Source organism: Macrotis lagotis, chromosome 8 (genome assembly GCF_037893015.1).
Source record: "Macrotis lagotis isolate mMagLag1 chromosome 8, bilby.v1.9.chrom.fasta, whole genome shotgun sequence".
In the NCBI taxonomy this organism is placed as follows: Eukaryota; Metazoa; Chordata; class Mammalia; order Peramelemorphia; family Peramelidae; genus Macrotis; species Macrotis lagotis.
Window position 1 is genome coordinate 98,446,400 of NC_133665.1, and position 24,469 is coordinate 98,470,868.

Consider the following 24,469-nt stretch of genomic DNA (forward strand, 5'->3'; position numbering starts at 1 on the left):
CAGATAGTTAATAATTACCTAGCTGTGTGGCCTTGGGCAAGTCATTTAACCCCACTGCCTTGCAAAAAAAACCACTTAAAAAAAGGCTCACACTTACCTTTTCCCTAACAATAAAAAATGCTTATTATACTTTATTTTTTTATTATTTTTTTTTTAGGTTTTTGCAAGGCAAATGGGGTTAAGTGGCTTGCCCAAGGCCAAGGGCTAGGTAATTATTAAGTGTTTGAGATAGGATTTGAACCCAGATACTTCTGACTCTAGGGTTGGTGCTTTATCCACTGCGCCACCTAGCCGCCCCTGCTTATTATACTTTAGAACAAACTGTTAAGTATTCAAAATTGAATTTGCTAATAATAAACTTGTTTTTGGACTTTTTGAAAGAAATCTTAAAGATTTCTGCATACTCTTTTGCATAACTATTTTGTTAATCAGCCTCAAGTTATGACATGCTTGAAAACCCAAGCTTTAGCCTTTATTTAGATAAGGTCCCCTATCCTCACCCAAACAATCAATATATTAGGTATGTAATATTAGGTAATATATGTAATATAAATAAGTATAATATATTAGGTATGCCACCTAGCCGCCCCAGGGCTCTTTCTTCTTTCTGATTTTTATATTGGAGAAGAGAAGCAATCAGTAGTGATTTTATTTTAGGGGAAGTAAGTTTTTGAATATATGAATTAACTGAAATGATTATTTTTTTTTATTATCTTTCCCACATTATCTTTTACCTCCCCCTCATTCTTGTTAAATTGAACAGTCACCATAGTAGCAAAATCATAAAAGATTAGGTTTTGGTCCAAGATCTGTCATTACTTATCTATATTACTTTGTGTAAGTGATGCAGGATGAGGTGATCTGTAGGATCTGTTCAGATCTCAGGCTCTGATTCTGAAGTTATAAGCATAACAGTCAAAAGCACAGACCTAGAAAAATGATGATTTTAAATTATATGTATTTATTTTTTTGATCATACATTTCTCTGATGACTTAGACCCCTTTCAAAGCCTCTATGTAATTTTTCCATTGTATGTCTAAGGTGACATAATGCCACTTTATGTTAACCTTGAACCTGTGTTGTGGGAGCTTTTGCAGTCAATGTAGAGTTTTCTAAGCATAGTATCAAGTCTCATGGAAATTTTATTTTTGTAAATAGATTTTTTTCTCACTTGGGGGTGACTTTTTTTCTTCTTACATACCACTGAATTAGCATGAGTCCAACTGTAGACAAATGAAATTACCATCTATACTCATGCTAATTAAGTGGTTATAAGGTTTGGTATATGGGGATCAATGTTTAAAATGCTTATCTGATCATTATTTTATCTCCTTAAGAAAAGCACAGGTTGATTGGTGCTAATTACATTAATAGTGAAATAGAAACTTGAGAAATTGTAGGCTGTGGAACTTAAGCTACAGTCAATACAAGAGCGTTATTTTTCTCTTTGGCTCTTACTGTACTTATCAAGAAGATGGTTTTAAATTACCTTTTCAGGAGAATCCAAAGGAGACAAGGAAACCAATCATGTAAAAGATCAGAGATGAGAGCTCCATGACCTTCTTGACACACTTTAGTCCTATTGTAGAATTTCAAGATATAAATGTAAAATATGTACTCTGGACTATTAGATTTCTTAGATAAAACAATTGCAGTTGCCATTGTGGCAACATCTTGATCTAAAAGAAATCTCTTGAGAAGGGTGAATACCTTTTGAATCACTGTTACCGCTACTAGGAATATATCTCACAGAGATCAAAAACAAGGAAAATGACCATGTGTACAAAAATATTTGTAATATTGCATTTTTGTTTTAGCAAAATACTTGAACCAACATGCAAAGCTAGTTTTCACTATTCATCTTTTTTATACACTTTTGAGTTCCACATTTTTCTTCTTCCCTCTCTTCCTCCCTTGCCTCCCCCTCCTCATGACAGCGAATAGTGTAATATAGGTTATACACATCATATTAAATTAGAAAAACTTTTTTCCCCACAGTTAAAGAGATTTTACTATGTAAGATAAATGTCATGTTAGTAGTTATTAATACAGCATCTCTGGATGATCCACCCCCCCTTCTTTGAATTGTATATGAAATGTCAGCATAAATTATGATGGTTCATTTACGTGTAGAAGTCATCTTACTAGTTATATATGTTTCAATTAACTAAGTGTAATTTGAAAAATTAAAGCATGCATTTTAGTTCTTATAAGATTATTAAGGAAGTGTAACAGTCAAGACTTGCACTGTTTAAGACACTAAAGTTCTTGCAAATTTTATTTCTTACCAATTCTGGAAGAGATGAAGCTTGCACATGGGAACTAGAGGGCACAGTTTTGCTCTACAGAATATTTATTTGTTTGGGAAAAAATTTTTGGTAACATTTATGGTTTTATAAATAATTCTCTTTCATATATTGATATGTTTGATTAAACTTATAATAAAAAACATAAAAAAACAGATTTTAAGGAAAGAATTTTGAATCATTTAGTTCAATGCCCTTATTTTCAGTAGAGAAAACTCCCACTAAGTGTCTGAGTGAATCCCCACTTCCCAAGGATTGCCATTTCATCAAAATTCCATGAAGACATTTATAATCCAGCATGTAAATGTCTTAAGTATTACTATGTAATTTAAGCCCTCGACTTTTTTTTTTCTATTATTATTATTATTTAGTTTTTAGTGTTTTGCAAGGCAATGGGGTTAAGTCTTGCCCAAGGCCACACAGCTCGGTAATTATTAAGTGTCTGAGGCTGGATTTTAACTCTGATACTCCTGACTCCAGGGCCAGTGCTCTATCCACTGCACCAACTAGCTGCCCCCCTCAACTTTATTTCAATGAATATCCAGACAGATTTCAGATTTTGGGTGTGGGGTGTTTAGAGATATAAAAGGAAGATTGTTTATGTAGTAATTGAGTATAACTGACTACAATTTGGGAAGAAGAGTAATAGTAACAATGTAGTCATACAGAATGTGTTAAAAATTGGAAGTGATCTTAGTAATCAAGTGGTCATCAAGCTCCATTCTCCTCAACCCCTTAAGAAGCTGGATTGTAGAGTTTAAGGTGACTCTTAACTAGGGTCACAGGCTATTAGGATAGAATGGTGGACTTGGGAGTCAGGAAAACCCATATTCCTGAGTTCAAATGTGACCTCATGCACTTAGTAACTGTGTGAACTTGGGTAAGTCACTTGATCCTGTTTGCCTCAGGTTTCTCACTTGTAAAATGAGCTGGAGAAGGTAGTGACCAACTGCTCCAGTATCTCTGCCAAGAACTTCCAAAATGGGGTCATGAAGAGTCAAAGTGAAATGACTCCACAATCACCAGTCACCTGTGTGAGGCAGTAAGTGGGGAGACTAGGACTGATTAGATTGGATGACAAGGGGCCTTCCCACTACATCTTCTTTTCTTTGAGTACATTTAGTTATTGAAAATAAATGCATAATTCTTATCTAAAATGAAAATGGAACTGCTAATAGTAGTAAGGATGTATTCAAAGGTTTTCATCTTTATTCAGGTGTCAGTTTTTTTTTTTTATTTTTGATTCTCTTCTAGAGTCGAGTAAAGCTAGGTTGTTTCTAATGGATATTCTTTTTCATTAAACATTAAACAAGTATTTGCTTATAAATGAGGAATCATTTTACATCTGACTTTTGCTCTCCTAAATACCTGCAGACTCATGATATAGCAGAGAGCATACTGGATTTAGAGCCAAAGGGCCTGGCTTCAGTTGACCTCTGTGGATCTTCTTTTACTCATTTGTAAAATTAGGGGGTTGGATTAAATAGTTGAGGTATTAAACTGTCATTTGTCATTAATTTATTACCTGCACAGAACCATATAAATCTGGTTCAGCGCTGTACCTAAGATTCATGATAAAGAAGAATCCTAAATCTATAAGCCATGGAAATTGTGATTTATTTAATGTTTTTCTGCCAAGCTTCATGGAGTGATCCCTTACATTAATATCACATTGGTTTTTTCATTTGCTTTTTCACTTGTAGTCTCTAGTTGGAATTCGATGTCATTCTACAGCTGGTAGTAATTTGTTTATTTTTTTAAAGGCTGAAAAATATATCTATTAAAAAAGTCCCCAGGCATATGTACAAGAAATACAATCAGCCACATGTCATTGCCTTCTTATCTTCTAGACTTTTAGCCTATTAGACAGAGGTCAGAGAACAAACTAGGCTTATGTTGTGCCTTAAAAGTCACTAGAATTGGACTTTCAGACCAGTAGGAGAGAACACATTCTGGTGGGGAGGAGTTTCCAAGTTCCCTTTGTCTTCTGGCTTCAGAAGATTCAATTTGGATTGTTATCAAAAGCTTTTCAACTGATTTCAGCTGCTGCTTTAGGTCCCTGGAAAAGGTCTGATTTCTTAGGTACCTAGGACCCAAACCATTAACTGGTTTCATTAGTCTAAATAGGCATTCTCATTTACATTTTAGCTTAGCAACCATTGACATAAACAGAAAAGACTTAGACCTATCAGTGATCAAGAATAGCTTTTCCAATAAAAATTAGTTTTAATTCTTCCCCCCCTAATTACATGCAAAGGTAGCTTTTCCTGCTTTTAAGTTTCACAAATTTCTACCACCTTCCTTTCCTCCTCCCTCCCTATGTGGGCAAATAATATGAAATAAATTGTACATATGCAGGGGAAAATAACCATGAGAAAGACAAAACAAAAGAAATTTTAAAAATGAATAAAGTGTGCTTTGCTCTGCTTTCAGATTTCATAGTTTTTTAGATTTGGATGCCATTGTCCACAAGAGGTGTTTCAGGATCAAGGTCCTTGATCTTTTAACTGTTGAGAGGATTGGCATACATCATGGTTGGCAGCCCACAATGTTCTGGTTCTGCCCACTTCACTCAACATCAAGTCATGAAAGTCTTTCTAGGATTTTCTGAAATCTGACCATTCATTAATTTCTTTCTTTTTTTTTTATTTTTAAAACTTTCCCCCAGGTACTTGCAAAGGTGTATTTCAACATTTACTTCCAAAACCTTGAGTTCCAAATTTTTTCCCTTCTTCCACCCCAACTACCCCCATTGAGAAAGCAGGTTATTTGGTGAAGGTTAAAAACATGTAGCCATGAAAAACATTACTATAATAGTCATGTTGTAAAAGTAAACATACTCCCTCTCCCCCAAAGAAAGAGAAACCTCAAGAAAAATAAAGTGAGGAAAAAACAAACAATGCTTCAGTATGTATTCAGACATCATCGGATAGCATTCTTTATCATGAGTCCATCAGAGAAATTGCTTCAATATTTTTTCCCACAGTTGCTATTGCTAGCTCTGTTTCCCTCCATACTATTCCTTCCTACTTCAATTCTTTCTATTCTCTTTCCTTTCACCCTGTCCCTCCTCAAAAATGTGTTGCATCTGACTACCCTTACCCAAGATCTTCCCTCTCTTCTAATATCTTCCTCTCCCCTCCTCCCCCTTTTCTCCCATCTCTTTCCTCTAGGGTAAGAAGAATTTCTATACCTAATTTTCACTCATGATTTTATACAGAACAGTAATACTCCATCACATTCATATACCATAACTTGTTCAGCCATCCTCAACTGATGGACATTGCCTTGTTTTCCAATTCTTTGCTACTACAAAGAGAGCTGCTATAAATGTTCTTTTTGTGATGCAGGCCTAGTCGGGGGTATTGCTGGATCACAGATTTACTGTCCTTTGGTCCAGAGGAAGCTTGAAGAAGATAAGTGAAAGAATGGGGATGCTCAAGGGAAGATGTCTTAGGGAAGATGTCTTAGAGAAGACGGAATGGGAGATGGGATCAAGAGCACGGTTTACCTAGACTAGGGGCCAGGCTACTTCTTTAGGTGAGACTGGGATAAAGGAGGAGAAAGTGGTAGATCACAAAGACTAGATAAGACACAATTAATACCTTCATGGCACTTAGGGCCTAGTAACAGAAATGACACATATACCTAATACATAATGCACTATCTGGTGAGAGGTAGAGGGCTTAGACAGTGGAATGAAGAAAGGCTTCTTAGAAGTAATATTATTTTAAGGAATTAAACAGAAGAATATGGGATAGAAGGGCATGTTCTAGGTAAAAGTAAATCTTGAAATATTTATGTCTGGAATATATCCAAGGAAGGAATGAAATGAGGTTGAAGACAGAGTATATAGTCCTAGATTGTGGAGGGTTTATTTTACTGAGCCAAAGAGTATGAAAACTGACCCTCTAACCAGGAGAAGCCAATGGAATTTGAGGCACTGGATCGGATCTTTACACAAAGAGGATCAAGGTTGAGCTGATGAGAGCTGGGAGAGACAGAAAGGGGGTGGAATGCAGTAGGAAGAAGATGCCCTATGATTTTTTAAGCTCCTTTATTTAATTTCTCCTAATTATAATTCTTTCTCAGTGCTTGGGCCAAGCTTTACAGTATATTACTCTGTACAATATATATTTTAAAACTGAGTGAATTCTTATTCTAATAGTGGTTTCTGTTAACTTTTTTTCCTTGTGGTATTTAGATTAGTATTAATAGGATTCCTTCTTAAACCTAAGCTTCAATGTAATAAGTGTTTTATAAATGTTTATTGATTGAAAAGAAGCAGCTGGCTCCTTCCTCCTTTTCTCCTTATTTTCTTTTCTTATAAATGAGGGAGGCAATGCTAACCTATCTTACTGGGTTGTTGAAATGCCACAGCTTCTCTTATAATACCACATACCTTACTTGTAGAATGTGTTGATTTAAGTTACTGTAGTAGAGTTCTTAAGAAAATGGTGACTAGAATTTGTAGTACACTTAGTAACTTTACAATATTATTATTTGTGTTATTGATTCATACTGCTTTATACTTCCTGTTTCTTAAGGTAAGGAAATAAATTTGATTTAAAGACAAACTGTAGAACTGTCATAACTAAGGAAAGGCAATCAGGGTAGTATTACAGAGGGCTCAGCTGTTCTGTGATGTTTTTCCCCCTGGTTTTGCCCCAGTACTTGTTGTGGTTCAGTGGTATCCTGGGTCTGTAGCATGAATGCCTACTTCCTTGTGGTCTAATTCCCTTAGTGTGTCCACTCCACCTCCTATTTTCAATACAGTCTTACTTCAAATTCTGAAATTTCTCTCTATTTTCTACATTCACCTTATAGTGTAATGAAAGCTTGTTGAGAAGTCCTTGAAGCACCAAGAGGTATCTCCTGGCATGAGTGGTATAGACCTGCCTCTGGGTCTCAAGAGTTCTAGGAACTGCCACACCTGCTTTTCTTGGAGCTTTTCATACTTTTCATGGGGTGGATGAGTAAATCTAATATTTCAGGTATAATAAGGAAGGTTACTGTCTAATGGAATCCAATTTTGGATACTTTTTTTTATTCCTTATTTTGTTTTTCCAGTTACATGCAAAGCGTTTTCAACATTAATCCATTTGCAAGTTTATGAGTTCCATATTTTGGATATTCTTACAAAGCAAATAAAAGAAAAAATCTTTTACCTTTTATACTTGTAAACCCCAGTATCTTAAATAAAGTAGATATCTAATAAATGCTTATTGGTTGATTGCCTTTTAAGTCCCTATGCAAAAAAACAAATAGATCTCTATAGAGTTCTAAGACAAATCAACTTAAAGTTAAGGATTCATTTATTTATTTGTTTTTTGCAAGGCAATGGGGTTAAGTGATTTGCCCAAGGTCACGAAGCTAGGGAGTATCAAGTGTCTGAGATTGGATTTCAACTCAGCTCTTACTGACTCTACCACTGGGCCACCTAGCTTAACCAAAGTTAAGGATTTATGTAAAAATTCATGAATGATTGAATCTAAAGATAATTTTTTTTTTTTTTAGATTTTTGCAAGGCAAACGGGGTTAAGTGGCTTGTCCAAGGCCACACAGCTAAGTAATTATTAAGTGTCTGAGACCAGATTTGAACCCAGGTACTCCTGACTCCAAGGCCAGTGCTTTATCCACTACGCCACCTAGCCGCCCCAATCTAAAGATCATTTAGAAATGACTTCTATGTAATCATATTCAGAGGTTTAGTATATTTTTATTATCCTAGTCTTGTTGTAATACTATATATGTAGTTGATGGTTTCTGAAATGAATTCTATGCAAAGGGAAATGAAGAACAAGAATGTTGCAGTAACATACTTGATGTCTTTAGAAGGTTCAGTGTAGCCACTATATTTATACATTAGAAATCCATTTCAATTCAGAGATTGGCCACAAACTCAGCCTCATTGTCTGGCACTGCATAATTGCTCTTGGTCATCTCATTAAATTATTCTTGACTTTTGTTTTTCTATGGGAAAAAATATAATTGTGCTAGTTTTTAGTAATTCCAAAAGCATGAGACTTCTTTTCTTTTTTGTAGTATGAGGACATGAATAAAGAATTACTTGATATGAATGATGTTCTGGTAAAAGTAGTTTTTCACTTTTGCCCCAAAGGACTTTGCTTTCTTCATCTACTGAAATGCAAGTAAAAAGTGAAGCTCTAGTGTTGTACTCTGTCATCCCTAGGGAGAACCTTCTCTGTTTCTTATTCCCAGCTCTCACCTTTTCTATTCTATTCTGTGAAATTTGGTTAAAATGAATATCCAGGGGCAGCTAGGTGGTACAGTGGATAGAGCACCGGCCCTGCAGTCAGGAGGACCTGAGTTCAAATCCAGCCTCAGGCACTTAATTACCTAGCTATGTGACTTTGGGCAAGTTACTTAACCCCATTGCCTAGCAAAAACAAAAAATGAATACCCAGAGCAGACTTGAAGGGTAGAACAGTATACAGATGTGTGAAGTGGACTAGAAGAGTTTCACAAGCTTGGTGGTGGGAATTGTGATGCTAATTTTTTTTTTATCTCCCTATTAGTACTCTCTTCTTTTGCCATTTTTCTTTTAAAACACCTCAGTGTCTGGGTTAGTGATCTGATGGGACACAGGTACCATTCTGAATCTCCCTTTATGAGACCACTGCTATTCACTAAGATGGGGAAAAGAAGACCAATTATGGGAAAAGCTTTGGGGGTGTGGTTCTTTAGCCAAGTGTCTAATGAGACTTTGTCCAACATATAGTTCCTGTATGATCCAGGGTAAACAAGATCTTGATATGGAAAAGTTAAATATTTTAAAATAAATGTCCTCTTCCACTAAGTACTGTGATGATGGCACTCTGTTGGCAGCAGTGCAGGGGATGCAAATCTAAAACTTGAAACAATGCCTGCTCTGGAGAAGCTTCCTTAATGTGGAAACAAATGTGGGTATAAATTTACATAGAATTTGTACTCTCCAGGTTCTCCTCTTGAGTCTCTTTTTCTTCGTCTTACCCTCAAAATCTGCTCACCCTTAATCTATCTCCATGTTCCCTTTCAATTCTTCCTGGAACCTTCTCCACTTGACTCCCTGACCACTGACAGTTCTTAAAAGATTCTAATTTATGTTCTCTTTGACCTTGGCTTGAATTGATGCAAGAATTTGAATGAATGAATAGGGTCTCACACACGTTGTATCAAGTGTCTGAGGCTGGGTTGGAACTCAGGACCTCTAGGCTGCAGAGCCAGTGTTCTGTCCTCTAGCAGAGACCTTTAAATCCCCCAACTTTCTTCTTCCCCTTTCTTTGTTGATTTTCCTTGGAGACTGTCTTTTTGTTTCTATTTATATTCCCAGCACTTTCACACTGGATGACTGAGAGTGACTTGAGGCTTAATAAATGATTGTTTACTTCTCAATTATCTTGTATTTATTACCTTTCTAAGTAAATAAACATTTATTAAGCCCTGGCTTTATATAAGCAAGTGCTAAACACTTTACAAGTGTCTCACTTGATGCTCACCATTTCACTGGTTTATCTCCATTTTAGAGTTGAGGAAACTAAAGCCACTTGAGTTCCACAGTAGGAAGTGTCTGAGGTGGCTTTTTCACCCAGGTCTCCCTGGCTCTGGATTCCAACCCTTTGCCACTGCCCACCTTTTTTTCACTATAGTTGCAGGGAGGAAATCAAGAAAGACTGTCTTTCTAGTGATGCTTGAACTGGCTGTGAAGGAGGAGGTGGGAGTGAAGGAGTGCATTCCAGGCATGTAATTTAGTGAACCCCTCTGCTAGATTGTAAATATGTCAAAATATCTTCTTTACACATCTTAAAACATTCTAGATCTCATTGATGGGCCAGCCTTAGGTCCCTGTCCAAGCCTTGCCTGGGCTGCCTAAAGTGAATGTAAATAGCAATTGTTTCTGGGTTTTTTTTTTTTTTTTTCCGGTCCACAACCCTAAGGGACTTCCCTTCCCAGATTGATTGTTGTTTTTTGGGTATTTTTTGTTTGATTTTTGGGACTTCATAAAAGAGGCTATTCTTTGCCTCATTTCTTTCTTAGCTAATTTTAATCATTGAATGGATGTTGCCTCTGACAAACTGAGACCTGTTAAAGACCTTAGCTTAAAAAGGCCGAGGTTTCCCTCTGCATCCAGGGTTATCTGCAGTTATCCTGATCCATAGCTTGCCACTGGACCCAGATGGTTCCAGAGGAGAAAGTGAGGCTGCTGACTTTACACAACCCTCTCTCACTTGAATCCAATTTACTTGCATCACATTCTTGGTGTCTCGGTCCTCTTTGAGAAAAAAAGACAATAAATCTGAAGTGATAATTCAGAGCTGCTCAATTTTTGTTTCTTTTATTAGTGATTGATAACATCTTTACATTGGCTTGCATTTTTTTAAAAGTTTGATTATCTTTTGCCTATCAGAAAATGGTTCTTAAGTCTAATATACTTGTGTTAATTTACTAAAGGTTATTTGGATGTTATAGTTTTATTAGAGATTTGATCCAACTTTTTTAACATCCATATGTTTTCTTCTGGCCACTAAATTTTATATTAGTTATTTCATATTTTATAATCTACCATCTCTTTTCCTGATTATGAATTCTTACCTTATCAAAGCTGTGAAAAGTTTTGTTTTCTCTGATATTTTATTCTCATTTTTATGGCGTAACTTTTTATTTTAAACGATTACCAATTTGGATTTTATTGTCGATATCAATCAGTCAAACATTTACTATGTTCCTACTGTATTCCAGTCCTGGAGATATGAAAAGAAGCAAAAGATATTCCCTGTCTTCAAGAAACAATCCAATGAGAGACACATTGTACAAACAACTCTCTCTCTCTCTCAAAACAAGTTAAGTACAGGATAAGAGGAGAAGGGTCTCCTTGGTATTGGAAGTAAAAAGGGATAGGATTTAGACTTTAAAGGAAGTCTGGGAGATCAGTAATTTGAGGCTAGCCGGGAGAGCATTCTGGTTGTTTGAGGCAGCAGAATGGAAGGACTGGAGTTGAGAGATGGAGAACCTTGTGTGCGGTAGATCAAACTGCTTTTCATTGTTCCCAGAAATTCTTGTTGAGTCTTGTTTTTTTATCCTTGGATTCTACCAAACACAAGTTTTTCTTTGGGGCTCTCTTTTCCAATTTAGTCTCTAGGTGCTCTCATTTGTTTTAAGTGTGAGATTTGTCCACTTATTTAAGATTGTGATTATTTGTTTTTCCTTCATCAAATATTTTTTAAAAAATCATCACTATGTCCTCTTGGACATAGTGTTGCTTACGCCAATCTGATTCTGGTATACTTTTCACCTCATTTTATCTAGCCCAGCTATAGATTGTCTGAATATAATTTTGTTCTCTTTAAAACTTACTCTCATTTTTTTTAACTCTGGTTTTTGTGTCTAAATCTTTAGAACTTTTTCAGTTTGTTCATTGCTTCCTAAGATTAGCCATTATTAATTCTAAATTATCTTGATCCTGGTTACATTTTTAAATTGTTCTTTAAGAATACATTAAGTTTCTGTATTGATTTCCTTCCTTATTTCCTCCTTGAATTATCTTACTGCTTTTTTTAATGACTGTTAGGAGGTGCTTATTGTTCTGTTGTAATATGGAGGGGTGGAATGAGGTTGTATTTATTGTTATTGAAGTATTTGTCCTGTCTCCTAGTATTTTTCATTGCTTTATTTTACTTCCAATATTGACCATGGATTCTGATTTTTTTTCAATAGTTGACTTTTCTTTTGCCTTTGAATTTATAAACTATATTATATAAATTATGTAATGTGTCTTGAAAGCATCTAACTGAGAGTAGAAAAAGCTGTGGTCCTTGTGGTCCTAAGGTCAGGAAGACCTGGGTTCAAATTTGACCTCAGATATTTAGTAGATTGTATGATCCTGGGCAGATTACTTAAGCTCTGGCTCAGTTTCCTCCTCATCTGTAAAATATTAAACACTTAATCCTAAATGGTTGTTGTGAAGATCAAATGAGATCATATTTGTAAAAAGTGCTTATCATAGCACCTGGGCACATAGTAGGGTTATAAAGACTTAATTCCTTTTCTACCTCCCTCTCTTTAAGATTATATTTACTTGACTGATTATATAGGACTAGGAATGAAGATGCTCATTCTGTTTATTCTTTTTTTGTTGTTGTTTTGTTGGAGTTTTGCAAGGCAATGGGTTAAGTGGCTTGCCCAAGGTCACAGAGTTAGGCAATTATTAAGTGTCTGAGGTCGAATTTGAACTCAAGTCCTCCTGATTCCAGGGCCTGTGCTCTATCCACTGCGCCACCTAGCTGCAGCCTTCATTCTGTTTATTTCAAAGCACACAGTTAATTACTTAATAACCTTTCTCTGGTTGCCTTTCCTTTTTGTCATCAGGTTATATGTTTTTTGTTTATCTAAAATATCTGGTTTATTTTTTTATTGGGGGGGGTTCATATGACTCCTAAGAGCAGTGGTTTTTAGCTCAGGCTTGAATCACAGGGCTCGTGGCCTCAGCATTCCAGTGGTTTGCTTACTTTTTGGGTTGTGTGCTAATGCAATTTGGTTTGTCAGCATATCTAATAGTAAGAATGTAAATGAGAATTGTGAGTCTTAAGATTATGTGGGTTACTGGTAGTTAAAAGTTACCAGTGTAAAAAGTCTAAGATGGTAGGAATGTTGTATATCATTTTCCTTTCAATAGCTTTGTTCAAGTCTCTGTGGTTGAAATTTTGCCAACTTTGATGAATTGTCATAGCAAATTTTCTTTAAAAAGTATGCACACTATTGGTGGAACTAGGAAATAATCCAAATATTTTTGGAAACAATTTGGAATTGTGGAAGTAAAGTCACTGAAAGTCATGTCTTTTTAACTAGAAATGCCAACGATGGGCTTGTATAAAGCCAAAAATCTAAATACACATCTGTTTTTACCTACATACAATTTGCATCATACTGCAAAGGAGTAGTAGAAGAATCCCCCACATATACTGAAATATTAATAGTATTCTTTGTGGTAGGAAAAAAACTAGAAACAAAGTATTTGCCTTTAAATTGGATAGCAGCAAAATAAATTGTGGCATATAGATATGATAGAATATTATTGGAGCCATAAGGAATAGTTGGCATGAGGAATTCAGAGAACCATGAGAATATTCATGTGAATTGTTATAAAGTAAGGTGATGAAAATAGTATAAACGGTGACTATAATAATGAATACTAAAAGATTATTCAAATGAAATCATATATTGTATAACTGTTGTGGCCAGTCTTGCTTCTGACGAATTGGAGAATTGCGTCTCTCTGCTTCTGTTTTGGGTGTTGATAAATGGAATCTTGCACAGGTGTAATAGTAAATGTATTATCTGATACAGTTATTTTGTTTAGCTATTTTTCTTTGTTTTACGAGACAGGTCATTGGGAGTATGAAGGTAGTATAATAGAAAATTACTGAAACAAATGACATCAAAGTACTCATATGATTTTTCCTCTCTTTCAGATAAAAACGTCTACAGAAAAATAGAAAGGACATTAAATAAGAATATCTACTTATCAGGTATGATCTATTACTGTCACTAATTAGGAAAAGTACCATTGAAACTTAGTGTCCCTTTGACTGGAATTAATTCATATGTAAATAGACAATGCCAGAGGAAATCTGACAGACGGCCCATTTGTTGGGAGAGCAAGAAAAAGAGGAGAATCTGTCTTTATCTATTCAAGGCAGCATATGGGTTTTGTCTAACTGTGTAGTAACCTGGACCCACACATTCAATGTGACTGTTGGAACCAGTTAAAAAAAAAAAGCAGTATTACCATAAGTGTGCCTGAGGAAAAGGAATGTCCAGTGGTGGTCCTCATTTAGCCAAGATCTTCCTACAAATGACATTTGGCTAGTACATTTCAGTATATGAAGAGACTGAAACTCAGTGGATTCAGTGTTTGTGATTTTTTTTTTTAACCTTGAAATAGACATGTTAGCAAAGCCATTATTGGACAAGATTAGAAAAATGCTATGTCTAGACCTGAATGAAAAGGTAATTAATTACAAACCCTTCTGGAGAAGGGACCAGTATCCAGGACCAAAATGACAATGTTTTTCCATTCTCCTGGAAAAATCAGTTAACATGAAAGTATTGAGAAACAGAATTTTATCTCTTTACCCTTGTATTCCAGCCCTGTTAACTTTTAAGAATTGAGATAGAGAAGAAATAATCTCATATTGATTTAGCTCATGTGTTGTTGGGTCATTTAAGTTATGTTTGATACTTTGTGATCTCATTTGGGGTTTTCTTGGCAAGGGTGCTGGAGTTATTTGCCTTTTCCTTCTCCAGCTCATTTTACTGATGAGGAAACTGAGACAAACAGGGTGAAGTGACTTGTCCAGTCCCACAGACCTAGCAAGTGTCTGGGGTCAGATTTGAACTCAGGAAGAGAAGTCTTTCTGATTTGAAGTCCAGTGCTCTATTTACTTTGTCACCTAGCTGCCTCATTTTTATTTGTCTAGTGCTTAAAAGTTAGTTTGCATTTTAATGTATTTGATCCTTACAACCACCTTGAAAGGTGGGTAATAATACTTTGCTAAGAAAATTATTTGTTTCTCTTTACTTAAATGTAATTTTTTTGGTCTGGACTTACGATTTCATTAGTGTGGAAACTCCCTCTCCCATTAGAAATCTACAACTCACCTTTGGCTTACCTTCTTAGAGAGCAGTCTGAAACATCGACAGATTGTGACTTTACTTTGATCATAAGCTACGGTATATCAAAAGTAAGAGTTAAATTAAGGTCTTCCTGACTCCATACTATTATCCACTAGACCCCAATGCCTCTCCTAAGTGTCTGTAGACAAATGGATGAGACATACAGATATAGGGTACAGTGCACATGTGTGTATGTTTGGCATATATGTATTCTCAGGCACACACATCTGTGAAGTGAAAGAATATGCCTGTAGATTATACATGGTGAGAGAAGGCTTTACCCATATTCCACTTAGAGAAATATATGAATCTTGTTATATAAAGTGAATGAAATGTATGGCTTAAGAGCCAAGGAGAATTGTATTCAAGTCCTATCTCTGACCCATATAGGCCGTGTGGTCAAGTCACTTAGGCTCCTTTTGATTTCGTAAGACTCTTGAGTTACAGAGAAAGTGTTGGCCTGCCAAAGGATAGAGGGATTTATCTCAGTGAAATCACAGCTCAACTTCTTCTATTGTCCTGGGAGCATATCAAAAAAATGCTTCATATCCTGGGAGAACTTGGTTCTGCTAACTGGGACTTAAAAATAGGAAAGGAGAAGAAAAGAAATCACTAAAAAGAGGTTCAGGGTATGGTGATCTCTGTTGTCTCTTTAAAGTAGTCTCTGGCATCCAGCACACAAATATAATGTTTGTTCCTGGACTATTCTCTCCCCCCCACCTCCACCCCCATCCCCCACTCCCACTGAGCTTTGAACAACTGCAATAAGGTGAAGAGATTGCTGGTTGATTGACCCAAATCCAACTAGTTCAGATTTGGCAGTTGTTTCCTCATCCCACAAGTCATAGACTGATGACTCATATGGCTTATAGCCAAAGTGCACAAGGAAGACCATATTAGGAAGTTTTCATTTTGAAAAAGGCAAGGGGGAAAAATGGAAAACTTTTAAGTGATGGTTAATATGCTAGGCCCCATACAGATTACATGAGATTTGAATCTCGCCTTTCTAAACCTACAGTTTTATGCTGTGTTTACTTGATTATGGGGTGGTGAAGCAGTAAATATTGGGTTTACTTATTGAACAGTTATAAATAATGACTTTATTTCTGTTACCTTTATTTTTCCTTTTTTATTTTCTTTTATTATTATTCTTTTCAGTTACATGTAGAGAGATCATTTTCAACATTAATTTTTTATGATTTTGAATTCCAGATTTTTCTATGCTCTTCCTTCCCCTCCCCAAATGGCAAGCAATTTTATATAGCTTTTATTTAATATATACATACATACATATGTATGTGTGTCTGTGTATTCAGATATACATATATATGTGCACAAATACAGATAAACAGATATATTTATTTTTAAATATATTCCCCAGAACCCTACATACCTCATATAACCCATCAAAAGATAAAAAACAGAGAGGGTAGAAAAACACTTTAACAAAAATAACACATTGAATCTGACGTCGTATACTACATTCCCCTCCTAAGGTCTCCTACTTCTACAAAGAAGGTGATAAGGGCATTTTTTTTTTCTTCTTTTCTTTGGGTTCAAGCTTGGTCACTAAAATTACATAGGATTCAGTTTCTTTTTTCTTTCTTTTTCAATTATTACTTTGTAGTTGTATATTGTTTATATTGTAAATTATTATTTTAATAAGCTTTAATAAGCTTCTGCTTATTTCAACTCTATTATAGTTCATATATGTTCTTTATGGTTCTTCATAGTCTCCTATTTGCTATTTGCTTTTTCCTAATACATGAGTATTTGTTGTGTTCTGTTCTTGTTACTTCAGGCAGTACTGATATACATATTTTGTTGTATTATGAGACCCTTAGTTTTGTCTTGGACCTCTTCAGAATATACATCTAGCAGTGATCTCTGGGTCAGAGAATATAGATGTTTTATTTACTTTTTAATTTCAAATTATTTTCCTGAATGAATAGACTTAAACAACAGCTTTTTTTTTAAAGCTTTTTTGCAAAGCAATGTGGTTAAGTGGCTTGCCCAAGGCAATTATTAAGTGTCTGAGGTTGAATTTGAACTCAGATACTCCTGACTCCAGGGCCGGTGCTCTATCCACTGGGCCACCTAGCCACCCCCTAAACCACAGCTTTACTAGCAAGCATTATTGTTCCTTTCTTTCTGCAAGTTTCTTCAACATTGAATTTATTTTCTCATCTTTGCCGATTTGTTTGATGGGTTTGTTGGTTTTAATGAAAATTATAGTAGGTTGTCCTAGTAGGATTACATTTTAGGGTCAAATGTGAGTTATTATTTTTTATGGCCAAAAAGGAGAAGACTCCAAATCCAATTTAAAGTTAAAACCAAAGGATTTCTGTTATGTCAGAGAATATTATAATTCTATTTTGGAATCCCTTTGGAATAAGATTCTGAAAAATTTGAGCAGGAATGTTTAAACAGAATGACCTTTGGTTTGGACTTTGGACTGATTGAAACTAGCACCTCAGAAGAAATTAGACACAATACATACTTTAATATCATTTTCTGTTAATATTCATTTCTTCACCATTTGTTTTATTCACCAATTAAATGCAAATACAGTGTTCATCATTCTTCCTTTTGTAAGCTTTTGAGTTTCACATTTTTCCACCACCTTCCTTTCCCCATGGCAGCAATCAATCTGATATGGGTTGTACATGTAAAATCAAGTTTAACATATTTCTATATAGTTAAGATTGTGAAAGAACTAGAACTAAAAGGGGGGGGCATGAAAAAGAAAGAAAAACATAAAAAGTTTTAAAATGCATTCAGAATCCATAGTTTTTTTCTTTGGATGTGAATGGCATTTTCCTTAAGAGATCTTTCAGGATTGTACTTGATCATTAAACTGCCAAGAGGAGTTGCATGTTTCATAGTTGATCATCTTACAGTGTTGCTCTTAGTATGTATGATGTTGTCCTGGTTCTGGTTCTGCTCATTTTACTCAGCATCAGTACATGCAAGTCTTTCTATACTTTGATGAAATCAGGCTGTTTCAACATTTTTTTTTTTTTTTTGCTTTTTGTTTTTTTTGGGGTAGGACAATGGAGTTAAGTGAATTGCTCAAGGTCACACAGCTAGTAAGTATAAGATGTCTGAGGTAGGATTTGAATTCAGATCTTCCTGACTCCAGGTCCAGTGCTTATTCCCTGGGCTACCTAGTTGCCCCAAGGTTACTTCATTTTTTTTCTTTTTCTTTTTTTTTTAGGTTTTTGCAAGGCAAACGGGGCTAAGTGGCTTGCCCAAGGCCACACAGCTAGGTAATTATTAAGTGTGTGAGACCAAATTTGAACCCAGGTACTCCTGACTCCAGGGCTGGTGCTTTATCCACTGGGCCACCTAGCCATCCCCTAGGTTACTTCATTTTAAGAATGAAATATTCCACAAGATGTAACCTCAAATCTCCTGTATTGAATAATTAGCAAGAATGGTAAGAGATGATTGCATCTCTCTAAAAGAGCCAGGATTGAACCTTTATCTATGCTGTTGTTCAGTCATTTCAGTCATATCCAAGTCTTCTTGAGTCCATATAAGATTTTCTTGGCAAAGATACTGGAGTGGTTTGCCATTTCCTTCTCTAGACTCGTTTTACTAATGAGGAAATTGAGGCTAACAGTGTTGAGACTTGACCAGGGTCACTTTAATAAGGGTCTAGGCCAAATTTGAACTTGGGAAAATGAGTCTTCCTGACTCCAGACCCAGCTGTGCTACTTAACTGCCCCTGAGTCTAAAATCTCCCCTATAAAACGAGAAAAGAAAAATATTTTTTTGCAGGTGGATAGATTTCCCATCTTTTTCCATTAGCTGATGTGTGAAGATGCTTGCCTTATTTATCTCAAGTTAGTAGAATTGGAATTTTGGGAAAATGATCGTTTTTCATTTGATTCTGCTTTATGAATTTTCCTTCTCTAAATTTCCCTTATTTCACTTCCAACTCATTTGCTACATTTTGTGTTTTCTTTTGTTTTTCAGAGATTCTCTGTTCTCTTTCTTCTGAGTGCATGAGTGAAGAGCTTAGGGATGAGAATTCAAAGTGTGCAACCTATATAATTATTAGAAGGCTAGCAAATTCATTCTGTTCCTTTCCTATCTTAATCAAGTGATTTTCAAAAGCAAATTTGAAATATTAAATTTAGAGAAACTACAGTCTCATAAAGGCTCTTTAGTTTGTTGCTCACTACCAGTGCCTTCTCTGTCACTTCAGTATCTTTGGGTTAACTTAGGCATGTAGCTAAAACAAGTTTCTTATCCCCTGAGGGTGGAAATGTAAGACATCCCTTTTCAGTAGAAAATTTAATTTAATCACTTAACATTCATTTAGGAATTATTTTAATTATAAATTCTACTTTAATATGAATTATAGTATTAACGAATACTCAATTTAGTAGTTAGGGATTCCTAAAAAGTTTCTAAATTATTTTCTCTTTGACCTTGGCTTGAGTTGATCCAAGAATTTCAAGGAATGGGGAACAGTTTTTATTTATTTAAGGAGTTATTTGGTCTTGATGGTTTCATTTGTTTCAGAGTTCTATGTTCTCATGGGGGAGAAAAGAGTTGCGTGATCTTTGGTAATTTGTTGACTGAGTTTTCCCTTTTTCCTGGGAATTCATAACATTAGTGAGAATTGGCTGGAGTCAAGGAAATGATAATGCTAGACTAGAGTCTTACAGAAATAATTTTTAAAAAAGAAATAACATGGATAGCATTTAAAATAGTTATACTGTTTATTTACTATTTACATCCATTCATAAAGTATAACATCTTTCAAAAACCCTTCTTCATAGTTCCCATTGGGATCCTTTGTTTATGTATTCATTGACTTTCTTTCAAAATCACAAGTATGATCATATAATTATTTTCACAGTTAATCTGTGTTTTGATCTTTTTTATTCTGCTTTTTTATAATTGTCTGGTTATAAAATATATGAATATATATGAATATATTAAATAAATATAAATCACATTACTGTTTGTATTCCCTTATTGTACATTTTGGTTTATATAGTTTTTGATGTTTTTGTTTAAATATAGAGTTGATTTTAAAAGGTAGTGTTAATCCAAAGAAACATGACTAGATGAAACTTTAATAATTGTATAATATAAGGAAAGAATTGTGGCTATTCAGATTTTTCAGCAACAAAATGTATACAGAGAAAATATCAACATGAATGAGTAGTATGTTTTAGTTACTGTCCCAGAATTTTGTTCATTAAGTAACATTTTAGTGACTTGTCCTTGAGTTTAGTGACTGTTCTGAAACAGTGACCACTTGACCTTAGTGGCAGCCTTCAAGGAGGAGAATGACATGTGTGGAGCCTCTGCTTTATATTTAATTGGAACATCAGCTCCTATTCTTGTTACTATTTCCTTTACAGAATACAATCATAGTGTTCCTTTATTATTATGTGTCTTAGTCATAATTCCAATTAAAATGATTTGTTGTTTAGAGAACGGATATATAACTACAATGGCTATTGGTCCACAGTGGCCTCTCCCTTCCTCCCTTCTTCTGAACTTCCTGCTTGCATTTATGAAGAAGGTGAGACCTGAGACCCAGTTATTAATTATTTGGAGAAGCAAAAGAGAAGTCAGAAAATGTACCTACCAAAATTGATGGAGCTCTTGATCTCTTTTATTAAAAAAGATATTTTTTCTTTCATTCCCTCCTTGAAGGAATGTTAAATCTTCCCAGAGTCTGTTCACTGCTTTCTCATTTCATCTATATCTCAAGAGAAAGCTAACCCAGGAATTTTCTAAAACTGAAGAACTGACTTTGATTGTATGATTGAGGAATAACTTTGAGGTCAAGTCCTGTTTTGACTTTCTTTCTCTGTCCAGCACAGCCCTTGACCTGGTCAAAACCTCCATTTCTTCCCAGACTGTACTATGGGCTTCTTTTCCTTGCCCCAATGCTGGGTTCCTTCCTTGTCTTCCAGCCTCACTACTACCAAGCCTTTCAGCTTCCTTATAATGTTTTATTCATTCCCATTAGAATGGAAGCTCTTTGAGAGGGCAGGGGTTGCATTTTTCAAGTGCTTAGCACAGTGTCTGGGACTTATAAATGCTGATTATTAAATCCTTGTTGACTGAACTCTTCACTAGATTAATCTTCCAAAAATTTATTTTCTTTTGTCCATTGTAATGCATGATGACCACTTACTGTGCTGTATAGTATACTTTATAATCCAGTGGTGTCAAAGTCCAATAGAAATGGCCATTCTAAAATCTTTAGGAAGATTTCTGCAGTCCAAATATTGTCTTAAATATCTATTTGTGTAGGTTCTTATTATATTTTAATTTTTATTAACTATTTCTCATGTTTTTATTTCATATACTTTCTTTTTTTTCCCTTTATTTTCCAGTTCCACCCAAAGATAGCTTTCAGCATTCATGCTTTTGAGTTACATATTTTTCTACCACCCTCCCTTCAGCTATGGCAGCAATCAATCTGATATGGGGTTGTACATGTAAAATCAAGTTTAACATATTTCTATATTAGTCGAACTATAAAAGAAGAACTAGAACCAAGGGGAAAAGATGTGAGAAACAAAGAAAACATAAAAGTAGTTTTAAAAAGTGAACATAGAGGGGAAGCTAGGTGGTGCAGTGGATAGAACACTGGCCCTGGAGTCAGGAGTACCTGAGTTCAAATCCAGCCTCAGACACTTAATAATTACCAAACTGTGTGGCCTTGGGCAAGTCACTTAACCCCATTGCCTTGCAAAAACCTAAAAAAAAAGTGAACATAGGCTGTTTTGTTCTGCCTTCAGATTCTATCCATGGTTTGTTCTCTGAATGTGAATGTCATGTTCCTTAACAAGTCTCTTTGATCACTCAACTCCTAAGAGAAGTTAAATCAATCATAGTTGATCATCTCACAATTTTTCTGTTAGCATGTATAATATTTTCTTTGTTCTGTTCATGTCAGTCAGCATCAGTTCATGCAAGTCTTTCCATGCTTTTCTGAAGTCCAGTTGCTCTTGATTTATTACAGAACAATATTACTCTATAACATTCATATATCACAGCTTGTACAACCATTTCCCAGTTAATGGGCATCCTCTCAGTTTCCAGTTCTTTGCCACTACAAAAAGAACTGCTATAAATGTTTTTATATCTGTCCCACTTACTCTTTGGTCTGGTTTGGTCTCCTCTTTGGAATGTTGCAATTGCAACACTTGTTACATTTGTATCATCTCCTGTTTATCCATACCTGTGTTATCACAGGCTTAAGTCTTTAAGTATCTCAGGTTCAGTAATATTAAGTCCTTTCTTAGTGAGCATGTAGGCCCTACCTAATTGATCACAAACCTCACTTTTCCAGAGTGATTTCACAATGTTATTCTTATTGGATTCTCTTCCAATTAGATGGACCTATTGCTTTTCCTTTTATTTGATATCCATCACTAATGCCTGGAACACACTCCCTTCCTTTTATCTCTCAGAATTCCCTGGCTTCTTTTAAGATTTAGCTTAAATTTAGCCTTTTACAGTGTAGTGCTTCTCTCTTCCCCAAAAATTACTTTGCATTTACTTTGTGTGTGTTTTATATTGACATCTCTGTATACACAATATCTTTTCCTTAATCAACTATAAGGCAAAGGTGTTTTGTTTTTGTTTTTTAACTCGATCACTTGCATATATAGATAATAAATATTTATTAAATAAATGAATATGTACTATTTATTCTTCAAAGTCGCTTAATAAGCTGGTGTCACAGGGAGAATCTGCCTTTGCATTCCACTGCTACTAATAAAGTCCTACTTATCTCTCTTCTGAGGATGAAATGAAGATTCAAAACTTGCCACTACCTTTTTAGGGAAAAACTCCATTAGGCCAGTTATTAAAGCAGGATTAATCTGTTAAATCCACTACACAGACACAACATATCTTTCTAGCAGCTAGTTATGTCCACTATCTCTTGTTCTTCAGACTTTGTGACAGTACTTTCTTCTGACATGAAATTTTCCTGGACATATAGCATTATGTCAAAAAACAGTTTTGTGTTTCTCTGGTAAGTCAGGTTTTCTTTTTTTTCCTTTTTTTCCTTTTCATAAGAGCAGGACCTGTTTCAAAATCACAAACAGCAGAAGCATAGAGAGATTTATATGAATTGATGCAAAATGAAGTAAGCAGGAAAACAGTGTGTGTGTATATATGTGTGTGTGTGTGTGTGTGTGTGTGTAGTGACTGTAACAATGTAATAGAAAGACAGTCACAAAAACAATTGAACTTGAATGTAATGAAATTATAAAGAAGAAACTTGGCCTTAAAGAAGCCAATAATAGGAATTATACAAACTCCACTCTTTTGAAGAAGTTAGAGGTCTCTCTGGGTGTGAAATAATTGTACATACTGTCAGATTTTGGGGGGTTTGTGGAGTCTTTCACCCCCACCCCTTTTTTTTTCCTAATAGGTTCTCTGTTAGACTGAAGGGATGCAGGTAAACCAACACAATGTTATAAAGCAAAAGACAAAAGTAATAAAACAAAAACAAGTAATAAAAGTCCATTTTTAAAATCCAATGCACAGCATGCAATTACCAGTTGAACAGATTTTAAGTATATTTTCCACTGTCACTTGATGACAAATGTAGTTTGAACTTTTATTAATACTCTTTTAATGTCAGGTGATTATTGATAACTCTAAGAGAGAAAGAAATATCCTTCCAGAGAATAAGAATTGTAAGCAAGTTTTATCAGATTCTCTGATCTTTTTTGATAGTAAGCAGTGATTTTAAATTAATTAATAAATCTTTAAATAAACACATTTAATTAAAATTATTAATAAATTAATACTAATTTTAATAGTTTGAGAAAATCAAATGCCAGTTTCCAGGAAACTGTGCTTAATGTGGAATTTTTTTTTTATCAGAATATTTAGTTTAATGTAACATACTTTAAACAGCTCATTATGACAAGAGAGTGGGTGATGAGTACTGCTATTTGCTTGTTTTATAGTCAAAATCTCTGGTCTCTGCTTTGAAGTAACTTCTCTTCCTTTCCCTGGGTCATTTTAGTGCCAGAATTGCTAGAACTTGAATTTGAAATTTTCTTACTGTAATATGTACCAAGACTAGGCTGCTGGTCAATTAGAGCAAATAATGAAACCATGGTTCTAGTTTGATCCAAGGTGATAAGCTAGTGCTGAAGGCCTTCAAGATCAACCCCTTTGTTGAGTTCTGGGATGAGACTGATAAAAGGTTCCAAGAGAGGGGCTAGAACTGTCAGAGAGATGGTACAAAAACCAGTGAGGATATGGGCTGCTGAGCTGAGGGGGCCGAGGTAAGAGGCGGTACTGATCTCAGGAGGGAAACTGGGAACCAGTACCCAAAGTTTGAGAGACTAAAGAAATACCTTTTCAGAGTCAGACTGAAGGGTTCCCTTACATAGTTTGCTGCATTCATTTGTGAGTCAGCCAGAGCATAATTCTTTACAGTGATGCAGAAGGATAGGGGGAACAAATAGAATGCCTGGTCTGC

At 35.2% G+C, this 24,469-nt stretch overlaps 1 protein-coding gene across 9 annotated transcripts in view; it reads left to right on the plus strand.

Annotated features, from left to right (window-relative positions):
• MAP4 (microtubule associated protein 4) overlaps positions 1-24,469 on the plus strand; it is a 223,737-nt gene that overhangs the window by 38,612 nt on the left and 160,656 nt on the right. For all 9 annotated transcript variants that reach the window (XM_074197700.1, XM_074197696.1, XM_074197701.1 and 6 more), the window contains one exon: positions 13,776-13,832. The gene's annotated coding sequence lies outside the window, so the exon portion shown is untranslated. The remainder of the gene's footprint in view (positions 1-13,775; positions 13,833-24,469) is intronic.